General features: G+C 46.9%; 1 protein-coding gene across 4 annotated transcripts in view; it reads left to right on the top strand.

Moving 5' to 3' along the window:
* LOC145291314 (uncharacterized) overlaps window positions 1–24,079 on the top strand; it is a 464,874-nt gene that overhangs the window by 52,464 nt on the left and 388,331 nt on the right. The window contains exon 1 of one of the 4 annotated variants that reach the window (XM_080137048.1): window positions 22,671–22,955. The exons of the other annotated variants lie outside the window; for them this stretch is intronic. The gene's annotated coding sequence lies outside the window, so the exon portion shown is untranslated. Of the gene's footprint in view, window positions 1–22,670; window positions 22,956–24,079 lie in introns of those variants that run through there. 4 annotated transcript variants of the gene reach the window in all.

The raw sequence follows: 24,079 nt of genomic DNA on the forward strand, positions 1-24,079 counted from the left end.
GCAGAACACAGCATTTTCTTTGTTTCTTCAAAAGCCCTGGTTTGTCCAGCACCCCATACCCAGGGAGCACCCTTCCTCATTAAGTTGTGAAGCGGTTCAAGTATAGTTGATAAGTTTGGCAAATGACTATGATAATAGTTAAGTGCCCCTAGGTAGGCTCTTAATTCTGTGATGTTTTGCGGTCGAGGTGCCTCTGTCATGGCGGCTACTTTGTCTGGAAGAGGCGCTATGCCTTCCTTACTAATTCTGAAACCCAGATATGTCACTTCAGGAAGGAGAAACTTGCACTTACTTCTCTTTAATTTTAATCCGGCCTTATCTAGAGCAGCAAATACACTGTATAAATTCTTCAGATGACTACTGTCATCACTACCTGAAACCAGGATGTCATCCACACGCACCTTGCAAAAAGGAATGTTCTTCAATCTTTTGTCCATCTCCCTTTGAAAAATCCCTGTAGCACTGTGTACCCCAAATTGTAGTCTGGTGGGCTGGTATAATCCTTGGTGAGTGTTTACTGTTAGCAGTTCCTGGGTTTCTGCATCCAATTCCAGCTGCTGATAGGCATGGCTCAAGTCGAGCTTGCTAAATTTTTGACCCCCTTTCAAAGTAGCAAATATATCTTCTGTCCGAGGAAGAGGGTAATAGTCACATGGTGATGCCCGGTTTACTGTTTGTTTGTAATCTCCACAGATCCGGATGCCTTCATTATTATTTTTGGCAACCGGTACAATGGGGGCAGCCCACCTAGAGTATTCCACTCTTTTGTAAATTCCCTGGTTTTCCAGGCGATCTAGCTCCTTTTCCACATCCGCTTTTATGGCATAAGGTACTGGTCTTGCCCGACAAAATTTGGGACTCACCGTTTTATCAATGGGTATTTTGACCTTATAATCCTTTAAACACCCCATTTCTTCACTGAACAGCGAATCAAATTCTTTTAAAAGCCTTTCCAACCTCGAAGGGGAATCTTCCTGGTATAAAGGAAACATGCTTCTCCAATCCAGCTTTACCTTATTCAACCAGTTGCGGCCAAGAAGTGTCGGTACATTACCTTTCACCACCAGCAAAGGTAGTCGATGCTTTAACCCTTCCTGGATTACTTCCACGTCTGTGGTCCCATGTGGTTTCACTAATTCACCAGTGTACGTTCTCAACTTGACATGGCTTTCCTTTAGATCACGAACTTGGCCAATTTTATTGAATTTTTCTAGGCTCATTACTGTGCATGCAGCTCCAGTGTCCACTTCCATGACCACTTTCTCTTGATTAATTAGCAGTTCCACTAATACTGGTGGTGTCCGAAGGTTAGCAACTGTGTGCAAGTCTAGCCTTTCCATATTTATTTCCATTTCTTCACAACAATTTTCCTCCACATTGTTCACCATCCTGCTTTCCTTACCTTGTTTTGCGGAGTTAGGAGGCCTGCTCTCTTCTTGCCTACACTTCCGACGAGTATGCCCTATTCGCCTGCATTTAAAACATTCCTTGTTTTTAAACTGGCACTTGTCCGCTTGGTGGCCAGTGCTTCCACAACGATAACACTCTCGTTTTAATGGTAACCTGTGTACGGACGTTTCACTTCCACTCGTCTGTGCTCCCAACATCAACTTGGAATATTTCCTTGCCGATTCCATAGACACTGCTATTTCAATGGCCTTGTGCAAAGTTAGCATTCTTTCACCCAGCAAGCGCTCCTGTATCTTCTCATCTTTCACTCCCACAACCAAACGATCACGTATGTGTTCATTTACTTTTTCTTCAAAGTTGCAATGTTCCGACATTTTCCTTAGTGTGGCCACATATTCACTAATGGACTCACCTTCTTGTTTGTCTCTCGTGTTGAATAAGAAACGTTCATGTATCTCGTTGGGGGCCGGCCTGATGTGCCTCTCCATCAGAATACATAGTTCTTCAAATGTTTTCTGCTCTGGCCTGTTTTCGGCTAAACCCCTGAGAATAGCATAATTTTTTGCCCCAATAACCGACAAAATTATAGCACGTTTCTTACCTTCATTCAACACATCATTGGCAGTAAAAAAAACTTTACTCTCTCACTATAGTGCGACCATTCTTCTTCCGCACTATTCCATTCTCCAATGGTGCCTAATAAAGCCATTTTTATCCGCTACCCGGCAACTTTTCCTCGTTCGATTTGTTGTGGGTGTTCGCTTTTAATTTTAAATTGTCTTGTTACTCCTCCGCATTATTCGTTCCTCGTCGCCAATTGAAGTATATCAACATTAACAATGCATAATGAATAAAAATGCACAAGACAAAATAACATTATAGATAGATCGGCAGACGGTACATCTCGTAGGGAAAGATCGTCCCCCGGTCCTTTTATTTACAAAAAGAACAGATTTCAAGACTGTCGCGCCCTCTAGTGGTAGTTCATTGAAGTGCAAGGGAGATAATCCGTAGTTCATTGAAGTGCAAGGGAGATAATCCTGTCCAATATATTACACCATGATTTCCTTGTTACGCGTATGAAAGTAGTTCTATGATAATGTTGCGGGGAGGCCAGAAGGAGGTTAGCCAACTGACCGTGCAACTAAATATATATCAGACACAAGGACAAGGAAGAAAACAACAGGACAAAGAAGAATGACAAACTCGGGTGGTTTAGTTTAAAGACGAAGATTCGCCTTTTATTTAAGCAAACGAAAGGGTGGCAAATGCGAATTTTCTCACTGGGCGACGTTGGTCCGGGATACGTCGCCGGTGTATTCTGTCAGGGGGATGCTTGTCGGTTCGCCGTAAGCTGGAATGACGTCGGAGGAATCGGCGTGGTAACTGATGCGGGTGATTGGTTGACTTGGGTCCGACTGGGATAGTACTGATACGTTAGCCTCAGGTTATGAGAGGAACGGACGGACAATTGGCAACACTGAGGTTTCAGCATTCATTAGGTACGGACGGGTGCTCGGATCGGACAGTCACTGAGGGAGAAATCAGTGTATGAGAGGTACGGACGAACGAATTAGCAACACTGAGGGTTCAGTGTTCATCAAGTACGGATGGGCGCTCGGATCGGACAGTCACTGAGAAAGATGTCAGTGTATGAGAGGTACGGACGAACGAATTGGTAACACTGAGGGTTCAGTGTTCATCAGGTACGGACAGGCGCTCAGATCGGACAGTCACTGAGAAAGATGTCAGTGTATGAGAGGTACGGACGACCGAATTGGTAACACTGAGGGTTCAGTGTTCATCAGGTACGGACAGGCGCTCAGATCGGACAGTCACTGAGAAAGATGTCAGTGTATGAGAGGTACGGACGAACGAATTGGTAACACTGAGGGTTCAGTGTTCATCAGGTACGGACAGGCGCTCAGATCGGACAGTCACTGAGAAAGATGTCAGTGTATGAGAGGTACGGACGAACGAATTGGTAACACTGAGGGTTCAGTGTTCATCAGGTACGGACAGGCGCTCAGATCGGACAGTCACTGAGAAAGATGTCAGTGTATGAGAGGTACGGACGAACGAATTGGCAACAGTGAGGGTTCAGTGTTCATCAGGTACGGACAGGCGCTCAGATCGGACAGTCACTGAGAAAGATGTCAGTGTATGAGAGGTACGGACGAACGAATTGGCAACACTGAGGGTTCAGTGTTCATCAGGTACGGACAGGCGCTCAGATCGGACAGTCACTGAGAAAGATGTCAGTGTATGAGAGGTACGGACGAACGAATTGGTAACACTGAGGATTCAGTGTTCATCAGGTACGGACAGGCGCTCAGATCGGACAGTCACTGAGAAAGATGTCAGTGTATGAGAGGTACGGACGAACGAATTGGTAACACTGAGGGTTCAGTGTTCATCAGGTACGGACAGGCGCTCAGATCGGACAGTCACTGAGAAAGATGTCAGTGTATGAGAGGTACGGACGAACGAATTGGCAACACTGAGGGTTCAGTGTTCATCAGGTACGGACAGGCGCTCAGATCGGACAGTCACTGAGAAAAATGTCAGTGTATGAGAGGTACGGACAAACGAATTGGTAACACTGAGGGTTCAGTGTTCATCAGGTACGGACAGGCGCTCAGATCGGACAGTCACTGAGAAAGATGTCAGTGTATGAGAGGTACGGACGAACGAATTGGTAACACTGAGGGTTCAGTGTTCATCAGGTACGGACAGGCGCTCAGATCGGACAGTCACTGAGAAAGATGTCAGTGTATGAGAGGTACGGACGAACGAATTGGCAACACTGAGGGTTCAGTGTTCATCAGGTACGGGCAGGCGCTCAGATCGGACAGTCACTGAGAAAGATGCCAGTGTATGAGAGGTACGGACGAACGAATTGGTAACACTGAGGGTTCAGTGTTCATCAGGTACGGACAGGCGCTCAGATCGGACAGTCACTGAGAAAGATGTCAGTGTATGAGAGGTACGGACGAACGAATTGGCAACACTGAGGGTTCAGTGTTCATCAGGTATGGACAGGCGCTCAGATCGGACAGTCACTGAGAAAGATGTCAGTGTATGAGAGGTACGGACGAACGAATTGGTAACACTGAGGGTTCAGTGTTCATCAGGTATGGACAGGCGCTCAGATCGGACAGTCACTGAGAAAGATGTCAGTGTATGAGAGGTACGGACGAACGAATTGGCAACACTGAGGGTTCAGTGTTCATCAGGTACGGACAGGCGCTCAGATCGGACAGTCACTGAGAAAGATGTCAGTGTATGAGAGGTACGGACGAACGAATTGGTAACACTGAGGGTTCAGTGTTCATCAGGTACGGACAGGCGCTCAGATCGGACAGTCACTGAGAAAGATGTCAGTGTATGAGAGGTACGGACGAACGAATTGGCAACACTGAGGGTTCAGTGTTCATCAGGTACGGACAGGCGCTCAGATCGGACAGTCACTGAGAAAGATGTCAGTGTATGAGAGGTACGGACGAACGAATTGGTAACACTGAGGGTTCAGTGTTCATCAGGTACGGACAGACGCTCAGATCGGACAGTCACTGAGAAAGATGTCAGTGTATGAGAGGTACGGACGAACGAATTGGTAACACTGAGGGTTCAGTGTTCATCAGGTACGGACAGGCGCTCAGATCGGACAGTCACTGAGAAAGATGTCAGTGTATGAGAGGTACGGACGAACGAATTGGCAACACTGAGGGTTCAGTGTTCATCAGGTACGGACAGGCGCTCAGATCGGACAGTCACTGAGAAAGATGTCAGTGTATGAGAGGTACAGACGAACGAATTGGTAACACTGAGGGTTCAGTGTTCATCAGGTACGGACAGGCGCTAAGATCGGACAGTCACTGAGAAAGATGTCAGTGTATGAGAGGTACGGACGAACGAATTGGTAACACTGAGGGTTCAGTGTTCATCAGGTACGGACAGGCGCTCAGATCGGACAGTCACTGAGAAAGATGTCAGTGTATGAGAGGTACGGACGAACGAATTGGCAACACTGAGGGTTCAGTGTTCATCAGGTACGGACAGGCGCTCAGATCGGACAGTCACTGAGAAAGATGTCAGTGTATGAGAGGTACGGACGAACGAATTGGTAACACTGAGGGTTCAGTGTTCATCAGGTACGGACAGGCGCTCAGATCGGACAGTCACTGAGAAAGATGTCAGTGTATGAGAGGTACGGACGAACGAATTGGTAACACTGAGGGTTCAGTGTTCATCAGGTACGGACAGGCGCTCAGATCGGACAGTCACTGAGAAAGATGTCAGTGTATGAGAGGTACGGACAAACGAATTGGTAACACTGAGGGTTCAGTGTTCATCAGGTACGGACAGGCGCTCAGATCGGACAGTCACTGAGAAAGATGTCAGTGTATGAGAGGTACGGACGAACGAATTGGCAACACTGAGGGTTCAGTGTTCATCAGGTACGGACAGGCGCTCAGATCGGACAGTCACTGAGAAAGATGTCAGTGTATGAGAGGTACGGACGAACGAATTGGTAACACTGAGGGTTCAGTGTTCATCCGGTACGGACAGGCGCTCAGATCGGACAGTCACTGAGAAAGATGTCAGTGTATGAGAGGTACGGACGAACGAATTGGCAACACTGAGGGTTCAGTGTTCATCAGGTACGGACAGGCGCTCAGATCGGACAGTCACTGAGAAAGATGTCAGTGTATGAGAGGTACGGACGAACGAATTGGTAACACTGAGGGTTCAGTGTTCATCAGGTACGGACAGACGCTCAGATCGGACAGTCACTGAGAAAGATGTCAGTGTATGAGAGGTACGGACGAACGAATTGGTAACACTGAGGGTTCAGTGTTCATCAGGTACGGACAGGCGCTCAGATCGGACAGTCACTGAGAAAGATGTCAGTGTATGAGAGGTACGGACGAACGAATTGGCAACACTGAGGGTTCAGTGTTCATCAGGTACGGACAGGCGCTCAGATCGGACAGTCACTGAGAAAGATGTCAGTGTATGAGAGGTACGGACGAACGAATTGGTAACACTGAGGGTTCAGTGTTCATCAGGTACGGACAGGCGCTCAGATCAGACAGTCACTGAGAAAGATGTCAGTGTATGAGAGGTACGGACGAACGAATTGGTAACACTGAGGGTTCAGTGTTCATCAGGTACGGACAGGCGCTCAGATGGGACAGTCACTGAGAAAGATGTCAGTTTATGACAGGTACGGACGAACGAATTGGCAACACTGAGGGTTCAGTGTTCATCAGGTACGGACAGGCGCTCAGATCGGACAGTCACTGAGAAAGATGTCAGTGTATGAGAGGTACGGACGAACGAATTGGTAACACTGAGGGTTCAGTGTTCATCAGGTACGGACAGGCGCTCAGATCGGACAGTCACTGAGAAAGATGTCAGTGTATGAGAGGTACGGACGAACGAATTGGTAACACTGAGGGTTCAGTGTTCATCAGGTACGGACAGGCGCTCAGATCGGACAGTCACTGAGAAAGATGTCAGTGTATGAGAGGTACGGACGAACGAATTGGCAACACTGAGGGTTCAGTGTTCATCAGGTACGGACAGGCGCTCAGATCGGACAGTCACTGAGAAAGATGTCAGTGTATGAGAGGTACGGACGAACGAATTGGTAACACTGAGGGTTCAGTGTTCATCAGGTACGGACAGGCGCTCAGATCGGACAGTCACTGAGAAAGATGTCAGTGTATGAGAGGTACGGACGAACGAATTGGCAACACTGAGGGTTCAGTGTTCATCAGGTACGGACAGGCGCTCAGATCGGACAGTCACTGAGAAAGATGTCAGTGTATGAGAGGTACGGACGAACGAATTGGCAACACTGAGGGTTCAGTGTTCATCAGGTACGGACAGGCGCTCAGATCGGACAGTCACTGAGAAAGATGTCAGTGTATGAGAGGTACGGATGAACGAATTGGACACACTGAGGGTTCAGTGTTCATCAGGTATGGACAGGCGCTCAGATCGGACAGTCACTGAGAAAGATGTCAGTGTATGAGAGGTACGGACGAACGAATTGGCAACACTGAGGGTTCAGTGTTCATCAGGTACGGACAGGCGCTCAGATCGGACAGTCACTGAGAAAGATGTCAGTGTATGAGAGGTACGGACGAACGAATTGGTAACACTGAGGGTTCAGTGTTCATCAGGTACGGACAGGCGCTCAGATCGGACAGTCACTGAGAAAGATGTCAGTGTATGAGAGGTACGGACGAACGAATTGGTAACACTGAGGGTTCAGTGTTCATCAGGTACGGACAGGCGCTCAGATCGGACAGTCACTGAGAAAGATGTCAGTGTATGAGAGGTACGGACGAACGAATTGGTAACACTGAGGGTTCAGTGTTCATCAGGTACGGACAGGCGCTCAGATCGGACAGTCACTGAGAAAGATGTCAGTGTATGAGAGGTACGGACGAACGAATTGGCAACACTGAGGGTTCAGTGTTCATCAGGTACGGACAGGCGCTCAGATCGGACAGTCACTGAGAAAGATGTCAGTGTATGAGAGGTACGGACGAACGAATTGGTAACACTGAGGGTTCAGTGTTCATCAGGTACGGACAGGCGCTCAGATCGGACAGTCACTGAGAAAGATGTCAGTGTATGAGAGGTACGGACGAACGAATTGGTAACACTGAGGGTTCAGTGTTCATCAGGTACGGACAGGCGCTCAGATCGGACAGTCACTGAGAAAGATGTCAGTGTATGAGAGGTACGGACGAACGAATTGGTAACACTGAGGGTTCAGTGTTCATCAGGTACGGACAGGCGCTCAGATCGGACAGTCACTGAGAAAGATGTCAGTGTATGAGAGGTACGGACGAACGAATTGGCAACACTGAGGGTTCAGTGTTCATCAGGTACGGGCAGGCGCTCAGATCGGACAGTCACTGAGAAAGATGCCAGTGTATGAGAGGTACGGACGAACGAATTGGTAACACTGAGGGTTCAGTGTTCATCAGGTACGGACAGGCGCTCAGATCGGACAGTCACTGAGAAAGATGTCAGTGTATGAGAGGTACGGACGAACGAATTGGCAACACTGAGGGTTCAGTGTTCATCAGGTATGGACAGGCGCTCAGATCGGACAGTCACTGAGAAAGATGTCAGTGTATGAGAGGTACGGACGAACGAATTGGTAACACTGAGGGTTCAGTGTTCATCAGGTATGGACAGGCGCTTAGATCGGACAGTCACTGAGAAAGATGTCAGTGTATGAGAGGTACGGACGAACGAATTGGCAACACTGAGGGTTCAGTGTTCATCAGGTACGGACAGGCGCTCAGATCGGACAGTCACTGAGAAAGATGTCAGTGTATGAGAGGTACGGATGAACGAATTGGTAACACTGAGGGTTCAGTGTTCATCAGGTACGGACAGGCGCTCAGATCGGACAGTCACTGAGAAAGATGTCAGTGTATGAGAGGTACGGACGAACGAATTGGCAACACTGAGGGTTCAGTGTTCATCAGGTACGGACAGGCGCTCAGATCGGACAGTCACTGAGAAAGATGTCAGTGTATGAGAGGTACGGACGAACGAATTGGTAACACTGAGGGTTCAGTGTTCATCAGGTACGGACAGGACGCTCAGATCGGACAGTCACTGAGAAAGATGTCAGTGTATGAGAGGTACGGACGAACGAATTGGTAACACTGAGGGTTCAGTGTTCATCAGGTACGGACAGGCGCTCAGATCGGACAGTCACTGAGAAAGATGTCAGTGTATGAGAGGTACGGACGAACGAATTGGCAACACTGAGGGTTCAGTGTTCATCAGGTACGGACAGGCGCTCAGATCGGACAGTCACTGAGAAAGATGTCAGTATATGAGAGGTACGGACGAACGAATTGGTAACACTGAGGGTTCAGTGTTCATCAGGTACGGACAGGCGCTAAGATCGGACAGTCACTGAGAAAGATGTCAGTGTATGAGAGGTACGGACGAACGAATTGGTAACACTGAGGGTTCAGTGTTCATCAGGTACGGACAGGCGCTCAGATCGGACAGTCACTGAGAAAGATGTCAGTGTATGAGAGGTACGGACGAACGAATTGGCAACACTGAGGGTTCAGTGTTCATCAGGTACGGACAGGCGCTCAGATCGGACAGTCACTGAGAAAGATGTCAGTGTATGAGAGGTACGGACGAACGAATTGGTAACACTGAGGGTTCAGTGTTCATCAGGTACGGACAGGCGCTCAGATCGGACAGTCACTGAGAAAGATGTCAGTGTATGAGAGGTACGGACGAACGAATTGGTAACACTGAGGGTTCAGTGTTCATCAGGTACGGACAGGCGCTCAGATCGGACAGTCACTGAGAAAGATGTCAGTGTATGAGAGGTACGGACGAACGAATTGGTAACACTGAGGGTTCAGTGTTCATCAGGTACGGACAGGCGCTCAGATCGGACAGTCACTGAGAAAGATGTCAGTGTATGAGAGGTACGGACGAACGAATTGGCAACACTGAGGGTTCAGTGTTCATCAGGTACGGACAGGCGCTCAGATCGGACAGTCACTGAGAAAGATGTCAGTGTATGAGAGGTACGGACGAACGAATTGGTAACACTGAGGGTTCAGTGTTCATCCGGTACGGACAGGCGCTCAGATCGGACAGTCACTGAGAAAGATGTCAGTGTATGAGAGGTACGGACGAACGAATTGGCAACACTGAGGGTTCAGTGTTCATCAGGTACGGACAGGCGCTCAGATCGGACAGTCACTGAGAAAGATGTCAGTGTATGAGAGGTACGGACGAACGAATTGGTAACACTGAGGGTTCAGTGTTCATCAGGTACGGACAGACGCTCAGATCGGACAGTCACTGAGAAAGATGTCAGTGTATGAGAGGTACGGACGAACGAATTGGTAACACTGAGGGTTCAGTGTTCATCAGGTACGGACAGGCGCTCAGATCGGACAGTCACTGAGAAAGATGTCAGTGTATGAGAGGTACGGACGAACGAATTGGCAACACTGAGGGTTCAGTGTTCATCAGGTACGGACAGGCGCTCAGATCGGACAGTCACTGAGAAAGATGTCAGTGTATGAGAGGTACGGACGAACGAATTGGTAACACTGAGGGTTCAGTGTTCATCAGGTACGGACAGGCGCTCAGATCGGACAGTCACTGAGAAAGATGTCAGTGTATGAGAGGTACGGACGAACGAATTGGCAACACTGAGGGTTCAGTGTTCATCAGGTACGGACAGGCGCTCAGATCGGACAGTCACTGAGAAAGATGTCAGTGTATGAGAGGTACGGATGAACGAATTGGACACACTGAGGGTTCAGTGTTCATCAGGTATGGACAGGCGCTCAGATCGGACAGTCACTGAGAAAGATGTCAGTGTATGAGAGGTACGGACGAACGAATTGGCAACACTGAGGGTTCAGTGTTCATCAGGTACGGACAGGCGCTCAGATCGGACAGTCACTGAGAAAGATGTCAGTGTATGAGAGGTACGGACGAACGAATTGGCAACACTGAGGGTTCAGTGTTCATCAGGTACGGACAGGCGCTCAGATCGGACAGTCACTGAGAAAGATGTCAGTGTATGAGAGGTACGGACGAACGAATTGGTAACACTGAGGGTTCAGTGTTCATCAGGTACGGACAGGCGCTAAGATCGGACAGTCACTGAGAAAGATGTCAGTGTATGAGAGGTACGGACGAACGAATTGGTAACACTGAGGGTTCAGTGTTCATCAGGTACGGACAGGCGCTCAGATCGGACAGTCACTGAGAAAGATGTCAGTGTATGAGAGGAACGGACGAACGAATTGGCAACACTGAGGGTTCAGTGTTCATCAGGTACGGACAGGCGCTCAGATCGGACAGTCACTGAGAAAGATGTCAGTGTATGAGAGGTACGGACGAACGAATTGGCAACACTGAGGGTTCAGTGTTCATCAGGTACGGACAGGCGCTCAGATCGGACAGTCACTGAGAAAGATGTCAGTGTATGAGAGGTACGGACGAACAAATTGGCAACACTGAGGGTTCAGTGTTCATCAGGTACGGACAGGCGCTCAGATCGGACAGTCACTGAGAAAGATGTCAGTGTATGAGAGGTACGGACGAACGAATTGGCAACACTGAGGGTTCAGTGTTCATCAGGTACGGACAGGCGCTCAGATCGGACAGTCACTGAGAAAGATGTCAGTGTATGAGAGGTACGGACGAACGAATTGGTAACACTGAGGGTTCAGTGTTCATCAGGTACGGACAGGCGCTCAGATCGGACAGTCACTGAGAAAGATGTCAGTGTATGAGAGGTACGGACGAACGAATTGGTAACACTGAGGGTTCAGTGTTCATCAGGTACGGACAGGCGCTCAGATCGGACAGTCACTGAGAAAGATGTCAGTGTATGAGAGGTACGGATGAACGAATTGGCAACACTGAGGGTTCAGTGTTCATCAGGTACGGACAGGCGCTCAGATCGGACAGTCACTGAGAAAGATGTCAGTGTATGAGAGGTACGGACAAACGAATTGGCAACACTGAGGGTTCAGTGTTCATCAGGTACGGACAGGCGCTCAGATCGGACAGTCAATGAGAGAGATGTCAGTGTATGAGAAGTACGGACGAACGAATTGGCAACACTGAGGGTTCAGTGTTCATCAGGTACGGACAGGCGCTCAGATCGGACAGTCACTGAGAAAGATGTCAGTGTATGAGAGGTACGGACGAACGAATTGGCAACACTGAGGGTTCAGTGTTCATCAGGTACGGACAGGCGCTCAGATCGGACAGTCACTGAGAAAGATGTCAGTGTATGAGAGGTACGGACGAACGAATTGGTAACACTGAGGGTTCAGTGTTCATCAGGTACGGACGGGCGTTCGGATCGGAAAGTCACTGAGAAAGATGTCAGTGTATGAGAGGTACGGACGAACGAATTGGCAACACTGAGGGTTCAGTTTTCATCAGGTACGGACGGGCGTTCGGATCGGACAGTCACTGAGAAAGATGTCAGTGTATGAGAGGTACGGACGAACGAATTGGCAACACTGAGGGTTCAGTGTTCATCAAGTACGGACGGACGCTCGGATCGGACTGACACTGAGGGAGGAGTCAGTGTATGAAAGGTACAGACGACATGGAGGACGGAGTCGTGGTGATGATGTGGACTTCTACGGAGCCACGGTAGTTGTGGTGGACTTCTATGGCGTGGAGACCGGAGCCACGGTAGTGGTGGTGGACTTCTACGGCGTGGAGACCAGAGCCACGGTAGTGGTGGTGGACTTCTACGGCGTGGAGACCGGAGCCACGGTAGTGGTGGTGGACTTCTACGGCGTGGAGACCGGACCCACTGTAGTGGTGGTGGACTTCTACGGTGTGGAGACCGGAGCCACTGTAGTGGTGGTGGACTGGACTGCTACAGTGGTGAGACTGGAGTCACAGTGATTGCGCGAGCGTCGAACGGTTAGGGAACCGTGAGCAAGTGCAGAGCTTTGCCGGGACCAAGCTGCCGAGCGGTGAAATATCGCCGAAAATATTCAGAGGGCTGCTAGATACCGGGGCGGGCAGGAAGTTGTTTCTATTTCTAAACAACAGTTAATATTAATTCCCGGATGTGTTCTTTACGAACAGTCGATGCTGAAGGATTTCGTTGTTTGTATTTCACGAAGTTTTTCCAGGAAATTAAAGTTTGTTGTTTTTGTTTTTGTTGTAGAAAAGATTTTTTTTTTAAATTTCTTTTCTACAACGGGGCCCTGAAATCACGTGACAGCCGCCGACATTACTGCTACTGCTGATTTTGGCGAAGGCCGTCAATTGCTTGTCGTCTGTTGCGCTGTCGTTGTTGTTGTTGTTGTTTACTTGCTACTGCTGATTTCGGCGGAGGCTGTTAATTGCTGGTCGTCTGTAGTGCTGTTGTTGTTGTTGTTTACTTGCTACTGCTGATTTCGGCGGAGTCTGTTAATTGCTGGTCGTCTGTAATGCTGTCGTTGTTGTTGTTGTTGTTTGTTAGCGGCCAAGCCGCGACAAGGCCCCCTCCCTGGATAATTGATCGTTATCAATTAAAGTAAATGTAGGATTTGTATTTTTCTGGGAAGGTGACCTTCCTTCCTACACGGGTTTTTCTTGGTGGAATGGTGTGTGCTTCACGATCCGCTGCTGGCTCTGGTGGAGCAGGTTGTACCCGGATGCTTTCTGGTGCAGATGGGGGATCTCTATGGATTGAGCTGCGTTCAGGCTCGTGTATGGATTTCTCTAGTCGAGCAGGTTTTACTCTATCGATCGAGACGGTGTCTGTTCGATTTCCTCGCTCGATGGTGAGGTGCTTGTCCGAGCGTTTCTGGACTCTAAAGGGACCCTGGTATGTCGGTGTCAGGGGCTTCTTGACCGCGTCATTACGGATGAAAATAAATTCGCAATCCCGGAGCTGTTGTGGAACGTGGGTGTTTGGTGTGGGTTGCCTTGGCGGTGAGTACTTTAACTGGGCCATTTTATGGCGTAGTTCTTGGGTGAAGGAGTTTGTAGCAGTGAGGTCAAGCTTCGTTTCATCGAAAAATTGACCGGGCAAGGAGAGTGGTGTGCCAAATACTATTTCCGCTGGTGAACATTCCAAATCCTCTTTGAGGGAGTTCCGGATAGATAGGAGTATTAGGGGGAGTTCATCTACCCAGTTGTTAGTGGGGTGTTTCGTAGATAGAGAAACTTTGAGTGTTCGATGAAATCGTTCGACGAGACCGTTGGCGCATGGATGATAGGCGGTGGTTTTTATATGTTTAACGCCGAGCATCTGCGTAAATCCCTGGAAAAGTGAGGATTGGAACTGTGCACCTCGGTCTGTGGTAATGATACCGGGTACGCCGAAGATGGCTATCCATTCTCGCAGTACTGTCTTTGCTACGGTGTTAGCAGAGGTGTCACTGATGGGTACTGCTACTGGCCACCTGGAGAATCGGTCGACTATGGTGAGGAGGTATTGAAAGTCCTGGCACATCGGGAGAGGTCCGACGATGTCGACGTGAATATGGCTAAACCGTGCGTCAGGGTTGTTGAATGTGCCTGGTGGAGATTTCGTGTGTCGTTGGACCTTGCATTTCTGACACTCAAGGCAAGTCGCTACCCAGTTCCGGACATCGAAGTTCATGTTAGGCCAGACGAAACGGTCAGCGATAAGTTTAACGGTTGCCCGTTTGCTGGGGTGTGATAATCCATGAAAGTGGTCGAAGATTTGTTTCCTCAGTGCCGGTGGTACGTAGGGCCTGGGATTGCTCAACTTTGTGTCGCAGTACAAGGTCTTACTGCTGAACGGTGCCGGAAATTCCTTTAGTTGCAGAGATGTGTTTTCTAAGGCCTCAGGGAGGGTTGTGTCGGATCCCTGAGCTGTCGCTATCATCTCTTGGCTGAGTGGGCCGTCTTCAATAGAGTTGACGTCAGAGCGGGACAGGGCGTCGGCAACAGCATTGTCTCTTCCTTTCACGTATTGGATATCGGACGTGAACTGCGAAATGCCTGATTCGCGTGTCGAATACTTGTCAGAGTTGTTTGACAAGGAGGTTGTTAACGGTTTGTGATCTGTAAGAACCGTGAAATGTCTTCCTTCCAATAGGTGCCGGAAGTGTTTGATGGCAAGGTATATTGCCAGGAGTTCTTTTGAGAAGGTGCTGTACCTCGACTGGGCCGACGATAATTTAGCTGAGAAGAATGCGATTGGACTTCGCTGATTATCGATCTCTTGTTCTACCACGGCCCCGACTCCAGTGTCTGAAGCGTCTGTCGTGAGGAATATCCGCGTTCGGACGTCCTGGTCAAGGTGTGCTAATTTCGTGAAGTTAGCCAGTGATGCTTTTGCTGTGTGGAAGGACTTCAGCTGGTCGCCTTCCAGAGAGATGGGTTTGTTTTTTCTCTGTATGATATTCGTCAGAGGGGTGAGGAGACTTGAGCATCCTGGGATGAATCTTCGGTAAAAATTTATCATTCCCAGGAAACGTCGCAGCTGCTTGATTGACGTGGGTACCGGAAAATTCTGGATAGCTTCTACTTTCTCTGGCAGAGGGGTGATTCCACGAGCGTCGGTGTGATGGCCTAAAAAGTCAATGTGGTGTGCTCCGAATTCACATTTGTCTGGGTTGATCCGGAGGCCGTAATGTGCTAGGCGGCGGAACACTTCATCCAGATGTTTCTCGTGTAGGTCAGCATCTCTGCTAGCCACCAGGATGTCGTCAATGTAAGCATAGACGTAAGGTAGTCCACGCAAGACTTCGTCTATGAGTCTCTGAAATGTTTGGGCTGCGTTGCGTAATCCGAAAGGCATTTTGGTAAACTCAAAGAGTCCAAAGGGAGTTGTCACTGCTGTCTTTGGGATGTCCTCTGGGGCCACTGGGACCTGATAGTAGGCCTTAGTCAGGTCTATTTTCGAAAAAATTCTAGCTCCCTGTAGGCCGGCGGCGAAGTCATGGATGTGAGGAACGGGGTACCGGTCGGGGACCGTGGATGAATTTAGTTTCCGATAGTCCACGCATATACGGAACTCGCCGTTCGGTTTGGGTACCAGGTGCAGTGGTGAAGCATATGGGCTGTCCGATGGGCGGATGGTGTTGTCCGCCAACATCTCTTCAAATACTTTCTTGGCGTAAGCTAGTTTGTGTGGAGGTAGACTTCTGGGTCGGGAAAATGCTGGTTGTCCGGTCGTCTTAATGTGGTGTTGCGTCTGGTGTTCCCCTGCATCGGTAGATTTAATGGGCTGAGTTAGGTCCTTGTACCGGTGCAGGATGGTTGCGTACCGTGGATCGTGTTGTGTTGCCACGCTGATTCCCGTCGTGTTGAGGCTTGAAGGGGTTCCTATGATTTTTATCGAGGTCATGCCGTCAGACAGGGTTCTTGTCCTCATGTGGACGGACAGGTTGTAGTGGGCCAGGAAATCGGCACCGAGTAATGGTGTTTTCACATCGGCCAATGTAAATGACCATTTGAAGTCCCGCCTGAGGTTGAGGTTGAGGGTGAGTTCCTTGTTGCCGAAGGTTTGTATGGTTGATCCATTTGCTGCTCGAAGTTGAAAGGAGGTGGGTTTCAGGGTGGGTCTGTTGGTGGGTGGTATAACACTGATAGCGGCGCCGGTGTCCACTAAGAATTTGAGACCGTTATTACGGTCCCACACATAGAAAAGACGACTGTGTGGATGTGTCCCGACAGGAGTAGTCGTCGCTGTCTGTCGGTTTATTCGTTTCCCTGGGCCTTATTGTAATTGCAAGGAGGTTGGCATTTTTGGGCCCGGTCACCGAAGGATTGGTGGTACCAACATGTGCCTGGGAGGTTCCTTCGTCCTCGGCTTGGGGAGCGGGTACGGCTTCGGTTCCGGGTGTGGGGTATTGGGCTACGTTGTCTCTGGCGTAGGGAGAGTTTGAGCTCTCTCAGCTCTGCTCGCAGTCGAGTAAGTTCGTCTTCCAATCGTCGTGAGCGGTGCCCGGGGTCACTCTCGACATGATGTATCCGTTGGTGGGCCTGTAAGTATACTTTGTCGGCCGAGTCTGCCACTATTTCCAGGGGCGTCTCTACGGGTACCAGTGCCAGGACCTGGGTAATGTTTTGCGGAAGCCGATCCAACCAAAGATCGCGGAGAATGGGCTCTGCCATGCTGTTGTTGCCGAGTCGGCTCTTCATCAGTCGCAGGAGCTGGGATGGGGTTCTGTCCCCGAGAGTCACATTTGAAAATAGGTCTCTGATGAGATCCTCGTCTGAACGGCCGGTTCGCTTGAGGATTGCTTCCTTTAGGCAGGTATATGGGAGTTGCTCTGGAGTGTTGAGGAGGATGTCCTCTACTTCTTCTACCATAGATGGAGGTAGTGCCTGCACCACTGAGGCGTATTTCGAGTCCTGGCGAACGACCCTCCGGGCTGCAAAAATTGCTTCGAGCTGGATAAACCAACTCCTGGGGTTCACTGGATTGTAAGGCGGTAACTGGACCAGCGGGGCAGAAAAGTTAATCTCCGGCTCTGTGCTTTCTGCCATCTTCTCTGCCTGACTGTTTTTCCAAGCCTGTGCCTGTAGATCACGTCGGGGTCACCACTTGTTGCGGGGAGGCCAGAAGGAGGTTAGCCAACTGACCGTGCAACTAAATATATATCAGACACAAGGACAAGGAAGAAAACAACAGGACAAAGAAGAATGACAAACTCGGGTGGTTTAGTTTAAAGACGAAGATTCGCCTTTTATTTAAGCAAATGAAAGGGTGGCAAATGCGAATTTTCTCACTGGGCGACGTTGGTCCGGGATCCGTCGCCGGTGTATTCTGTCAGGGGGATGCTTGTCGGTTCGCCGTAAGCTGGAATGACGTCGGAGGAATCGGCGTGGTAACTGATGCGGGTGATTGGTTGACTTGGGTCCGACTGGGATAGTACCGATACGTTAGCCTCAGGTTATGAGAGGAACGGACGGACAATTGGCAACACTGAGGTTTCAGCATTCATTAGGTACGGACGGGTGCTCGGATCGGACAGTCACTGAGGGAGAAATCAGTGTATGAGAGGTACGGACGAACGAATTAGCAACACTGAGGGTTCAGTGTTCATCAAGTACGGATGGGCGCTCGGATCGGACAGTCACTGAGAAAGATGTCAGTGTATGAGAGGTACGGACGAACGAATTGGTAACACTGAGGGTTCAGTGTTCATCAGGTACGGACAGGCGCTCAGATCGGACAGTCACTGAGAAAGATGTCAGTGTATGAGAGGTACGGACGAACGAATTGGTAACACTGAGGGTTCAGTGTTCATCAGGTACGGACGGGCGTTCGGATCGGAAAGTCACTGAGAAAGATGTCAGTGTATGAGAGGTACGGACGAACGAATTGGCAACACTGAGGGTTCAGTGTTCATCAGGTACGGACAGGCGCTCGGATCGAACTGACACTGAGGGAGGAGTCAGTGTATGAGAGGTACGGTCGAACGAATTAGCAACACTGAGGGTTCAGTGTTCATCAAGTACGGACGGACGCTCGGATCGGACTGACACTGAGGGAGGAGTCAGTGTATGAAAGGTACAGACGACATGGAGGATGGAGTCGTGGTGATGATGTGGACTTCTACGGCGTGGAGACCGGAGCCACGGTAGTGGTGGTGGACTTCTACGGCGTGGAGACCAGAGCCACGGTAGTGGTGGTGGACTTCTACGGCGTGGAGACCGGAGCCACGGTAGTGGTGGTGGACTTCTACGGCGTGGAGACCGGACCCACTGTAGTGGTGGTGGACTTCTACGGTGTGGAGACCGGAGCCACTGTAGTGGTGGTGGACTGGACTGCTACAGTGGTGAGACTGGAGTCACAGTGATTGCGCGAGCGTCGAACGGTTAGGGAACCGTGAGCAAGTGCAGAGCTTTGCCGGGACCAAGCTGCCGAGCGGTGAAATATCGCCGAAAATATTCAGAGGGCTGCTAGATACCGGGGGCGGGCAGGAAGTTGTTTCTATTTCTAAACAACAGTTAATATTAATTCCCGGATGTGTTCTTTACGAACAGTCGATGCTGAAGGATTTCGTTGTTTGTATTTCACGAAGTTTTTCCAGGAAATTAAAGTTTGTTGTTTTTGTTTTTGTTGTAGAAAAGATGTTTTTTTTAAATTTCTTTTCTACAACGGGGCCCTGAAATCACGTGACAGCCGCCGACATTACTGCTACTGCTGATTTTGGCGAAGGCCGTCAATTGCTTGTCGTCTGTTGCGCTGTCGTTGTTGTTGTTGTTGTTGTTTACTTGCTACTGCTGATTTCGGCGGAGGCTGTTAATTGCTGGTCGTCTGTAATGCTGTCGTTGTTGTTGTTGTTGTTTGTTAGCGGCCAAGCCGCGACAATAACACTACAGTGTCCATGGGCTTTTATTAGCGTTTACCCAATGTAATTATCGTTGAATCACGTCTGCTCCCGCGCGATTATGCAAAAAATAAAACGACTGGAATTTGAAAATATGCCTTTACGAGGTTCAGTTTGGAGAAAATTGTGGCGCCTTGGAGTCCATTGGTGAAGTCATGGATATGGGGAATAGGATATCTATCTGGAACTGTTTTCGCGTTTAAGCGTCTAAAATCTCCGTACGGGCACCATGTGGTGTTGTCAGCTTTCTGTACCATGTGGAGTGGTGATGACCAAACACTTTTCGAGGGCCGTATTATTCCCATGTGGAGTAGGTTTTGAAACTCGGATTTTGCCAATTTGTATTTACCCGGTTTCAAGCGTCTGGGGGCTGAATAGACGGGCGGTCCTGTGGTCTTGATATAGTGCTTAGCGTTATGCTTGATGGGGTCCATGTTTTTAAACGGCTGGGAAAGTTTAGGAAATTTTTGGAGTAACCGGCAGTGCTGATTCCGGTGGTTAAAAATTTCAAGGTAGTTCCTCTCACCGAAATCTTCGTTTCATTGTCTGTCAAGGTGTGCATGTCGACAGACAGGTTGAAATGGGCTAAAAAGTCCGCCTCCAATATTGGAGTGGTCACACTGGCTATGGTGAAATTCCATAAAAAATTTCTTCGCATTCCAAGGTTTAAATTTAAAGTTTTCTCGCCAAAAGTGGGTATTTTTGTACCGTTGACGGCTTGTAGGTTGAAAAATTGAATCCCTGTTGGGTGGCCATGCGGTGTCGGTATGACGATGATTTCCACTCCGGTGTCTATTAAAAAGTTATATCCGTGAATTTTGTCACGGATATGAAACAGACAACCTTTTTTTTTTGTGCTCCAGTTACAGTCGTCGTCGTTACTGGCTGGAAAGTTCGTTTCCCTGTGCTGGTTTTTTGAACGCGCAGGGTGTAGTGCATTTTCTCGCGTCGACGCCGAATCTCCTGTGGTAGAAACAAACATCTTGTTTATCTCGTGATGTGGACCGGTTTCTGCTTAAACTTCTTCGCCTGTAACCTCGCGGCGTGTCGTAATCTCTATCTCTTCTCTATATAAATAAAATGAACTCATTTTTTCCCGTCTGATTTTGACATTAATAGGATTAAAAATCAAGATATTTCATGCACAAACGGCAGAACAATATCTGAGGTGTGTTATAGGCTTATTATTTCTCAAATTCCTCGATAATCTTAGATTTCTATACTTTTTCTGCTGAGAAGTCACGGCCAAAATCGGTTAAGATCAATGGAAGTGGTAAAATATTTTCTCTCTAATAAATTCCTCCTCCTCCTGCCACCACTTAACACCGTTTGAGGATCGTTCACAAGGAACAGTTGAGAAGAGAACACCGGTTTGGCTTCGTAGTTCTTTCATGTGAAGTTATTTAAAATCACTAAACTAAGCTGCAGTGCTCTGTGGCGTAGTGGTTAGCGTGCTGGACAATTCACATTATATTTTCACGTTCGCGCCGACCTACCGTAGTTGTTTTTTTTTTTTTTTTTTTTTTTTTCCCTAAACAACTGGAATGGACTTTTCTTGGTGGCCGAACTGTTAACGTTGCAGATGTTTTTTTTTTTTTTTTTTTTTCACACTTTATTTTCCTACTTTTACTCATGACTCCGGGTTTGATCCTTCCTACTTACCTACCATAACATTTTTTAAAACTCCCCCCCCCCGTCCCGGAAACAAACACTTGGGCAACGCCGGGTACCCCCGCTAGTTTCTGGAATAATGTTGATGCGTTTGAAGTGTCGGCTAGCTGCTTGGAAAGCTTTTCAACCACAGACTTTAATTCTGCTAATTCCTCGTCTCGGTTTTGGTCAGGTTGCCGAATGTTTAATGCCATGTTTTTGTTGTAGAAGTCCGTCTGTTGAAGTTCCATTTTGTTTTTTGATTTTTTTTTGTTGAAATTTTTATTTTTTATTTCTTGTGCGCGGTTTGAAAATGTTCCTCCTCGTGACCGACAAGTTTGTCTGTTTTTTGTTTTTTTTAGAGAAAAATTATTTTTCCTGTGTGGCGTGGATTTGTGTGGGAGAGTTTAGTTTACCGCGTGTTTCGTTCAAACTCATTCATTTCATTTTAAAATAATGGGGTCACCATCGTTTGTTGCGGACCAGGATATAAATATCCTAACTCGCTACGAAAGAAAATAATGAAACGAATGGAAAGAAGGAAACAAAACTCAATTGCTGGATAAAATAAACATGTCGTTTATTTTCTGTCGAAAATAAAAGGTTTAGGTGGAACAAATGTCCATTCAGTCGTTGACGACTAACGCGTGGAAAAGAAAGGAATGAAGTGGGGACGAGAAATGGTAGTCCCGCATGTAGAAAGGGAAAGAGAAAGGGAGTGGTGGCTCAGCAAAACCATGCGTTCATGATAGCAGTCGTCCACGTGGAAAAGTCTTCAAGCCAAGAGCTTGTGAATGCCGTACTTGCCTGGTTGACGAACCCAGGCAAAAAGGGAAGAAAAAGGAAGTTGAATGGTTGTGTTGACTTTTATATCGGGGTTTGTGTTCTGACTGCGCATGTCTAGAATTCCTTTCAGGGGAAATGACGTTTCGCATGTGTGCGTACATGTGCGCGTACATGTGATTGTATGTATATGAGGATGTGTATATGCGTGTATGTGCGTGCATACATGTGGGTGTGTATATTTGAGGAAAAACATTTTCGAACAAATTATGCAAGAGTACCTTGTTTTGCGAGCGCCATTTGAAAACCAAAACATTTAATTGTTAACACATGGGTATCTCCAACGCGCGCCACAGTTTTACCCCCCCCCCCGCCATATGTAACACGATGTAATTGTAATTTAACATTATCATCCTAACTTTTTTACCACTTAATAGAAAAAGCTTCAAATAAACTGTTAATATTAAAAAAAATTGGTAAATGTAAACAAATACCGTGACAGCGAATTAGTAGAAAAAAATGTACCCTAACCCTAACCCAGTTTTCAGATTCGTGTTCAGCACACGCGGACATGCCACACCGAAACGTAACAGAATACTACGTCTGTTTTTACTAATTCGCTGTCACGGTGTTTGTATAATAATACCAAAAAAATTTTTTACAGCATCAAAAATAATGAAAATGCGAGACAAAAATCGTGTTTACATTATCGACGCTTTAAAACAACGTTCCTATGTAGTGACGTTTTCAATAAATAACACATTTATTGAAAAGTCTGCGTAAAAAAATATAAAACAATTTTATAATTATTTTGTTATTTATTTCCTACTTCGCCGATCATAGTTTAAAATACTGATTTCTCCCTCTGATTTTTGATAGGTGCCCGAAAAATAATGGCGTCTCCATTATTTTTTAATTTGGCCTTTTTGGCTTTTTTTTTCGTGCTAAATTTGGCTTTAAATATTTATCTAACAACCCCTGATCGGCTGGATGACGGCGGAGAAGAGCTTGTTACTCGGCAACACACGTTTTTCACATTTCTATCGACTGCAAATATAGAAGTGGTTATTCACGTACTTTTAATTCATCTGTCTGGTTTCAAAGAGTATCTTCAATAATAACCAACTATATCCACACGTCTTTGTCTAGACTTGTTTGTTTATGATTAATTTTGTGCAAAAGGAACTTTTGTTTTATCAACAAGGAAAACAACGCTTGTTTTGAAAACGTTTAAGAAAAAAGGTTTGTTTGCAGTTAAAATATTATTAAACGACTTGAATTTTTATAAATTTTTTTTTTAATTTTTATTTATTGAGATAGTCACCACACACGTGGTTAAAAAATATTTTTCACAAACGAAAAATAATAAATACTGTTAGAAATTCGCTCAATATATATTACCGTGACATAGGTTGACATATATTCGGTGGTTTTTAAATAGTATTTTGTCTAGTTTATTATTTATAACACCTTTTCCCGAACTTACCGTGTTTAAGAGAGAGTCGGCTGCCATTTTGAATTGTCCAATACATCGGTAAACATTGCATGTTTTTCGAGCTGAATAAATATGTTACATTGAATAAAAACACAAAAAATATATCCAGTTTGGTAGAAAAGTAACTTATCTTGCCTTTGATAACATATATATATTTTTTTTGACAACTTTTTCGAATCTATGTGTACAGTAATACTTACTACCTAAGTGGATATGTCTTTAGTGTTTTTATTTAATGTAACATGTTTGTTCAGTTCGAAAAACATAGTGTTTACCGATGTATTGGAAAGTTAAAAATGGCGCCCGATTCTCTCTTTGTCACAGTAAGTTTGGGAAAAGGAGTTTAAAAAAACCCCAAAAACTAGACGAAATACTGTTAGAAACTCGCTCAATATATGTTACTCGCTCAATATATGTTATATGTTATATATGTTATGTTATATTCGCTGGCCCTTAATAAGTGGTGACTCCTTTGTTAAAAAAAAAAAAAAAAAAACTCTTTTACCTACATAGATAATTTTTGGGGTGTTTAAGTTATTTTACAGCGTTTATTAAGGTTAAAATGCAACTTAGATTAAAACGAAAACAAAGATGTCACCTTTGGAGTCCGGAAATCGTCTCAAAACTTCAAAATAAAACACAATACTGATAGTAGAAATCCACGGTGTAAATGTCGTGGTGATATTTATTTGTTGGATTGATACCAATAGTTAAAAAAAAAGGTAAATTTATACAAATACCGTGACAGCGAATTATTAATAATAACCCTAACCCTAACCCTAACCCAGTTTTCAGATTCGTGTTCAGCACACCGAAACGTAACAGAATACTACGTCTGTTTTTACTAATTCGCTGTCACGGTGTTTGTATA

The sequence above is a fragment of the Euprymna scolopes genome, chromosome 12 (assembly GCF_053919585.1).
Source record: "Euprymna scolopes isolate OS-2025 chromosome 12, ASM5391958v1, whole genome shotgun sequence".
NCBI classification, from domain to species: Eukaryota; Metazoa; Mollusca; class Cephalopoda; order Sepiida; family Sepiolidae; genus Euprymna; species Euprymna scolopes.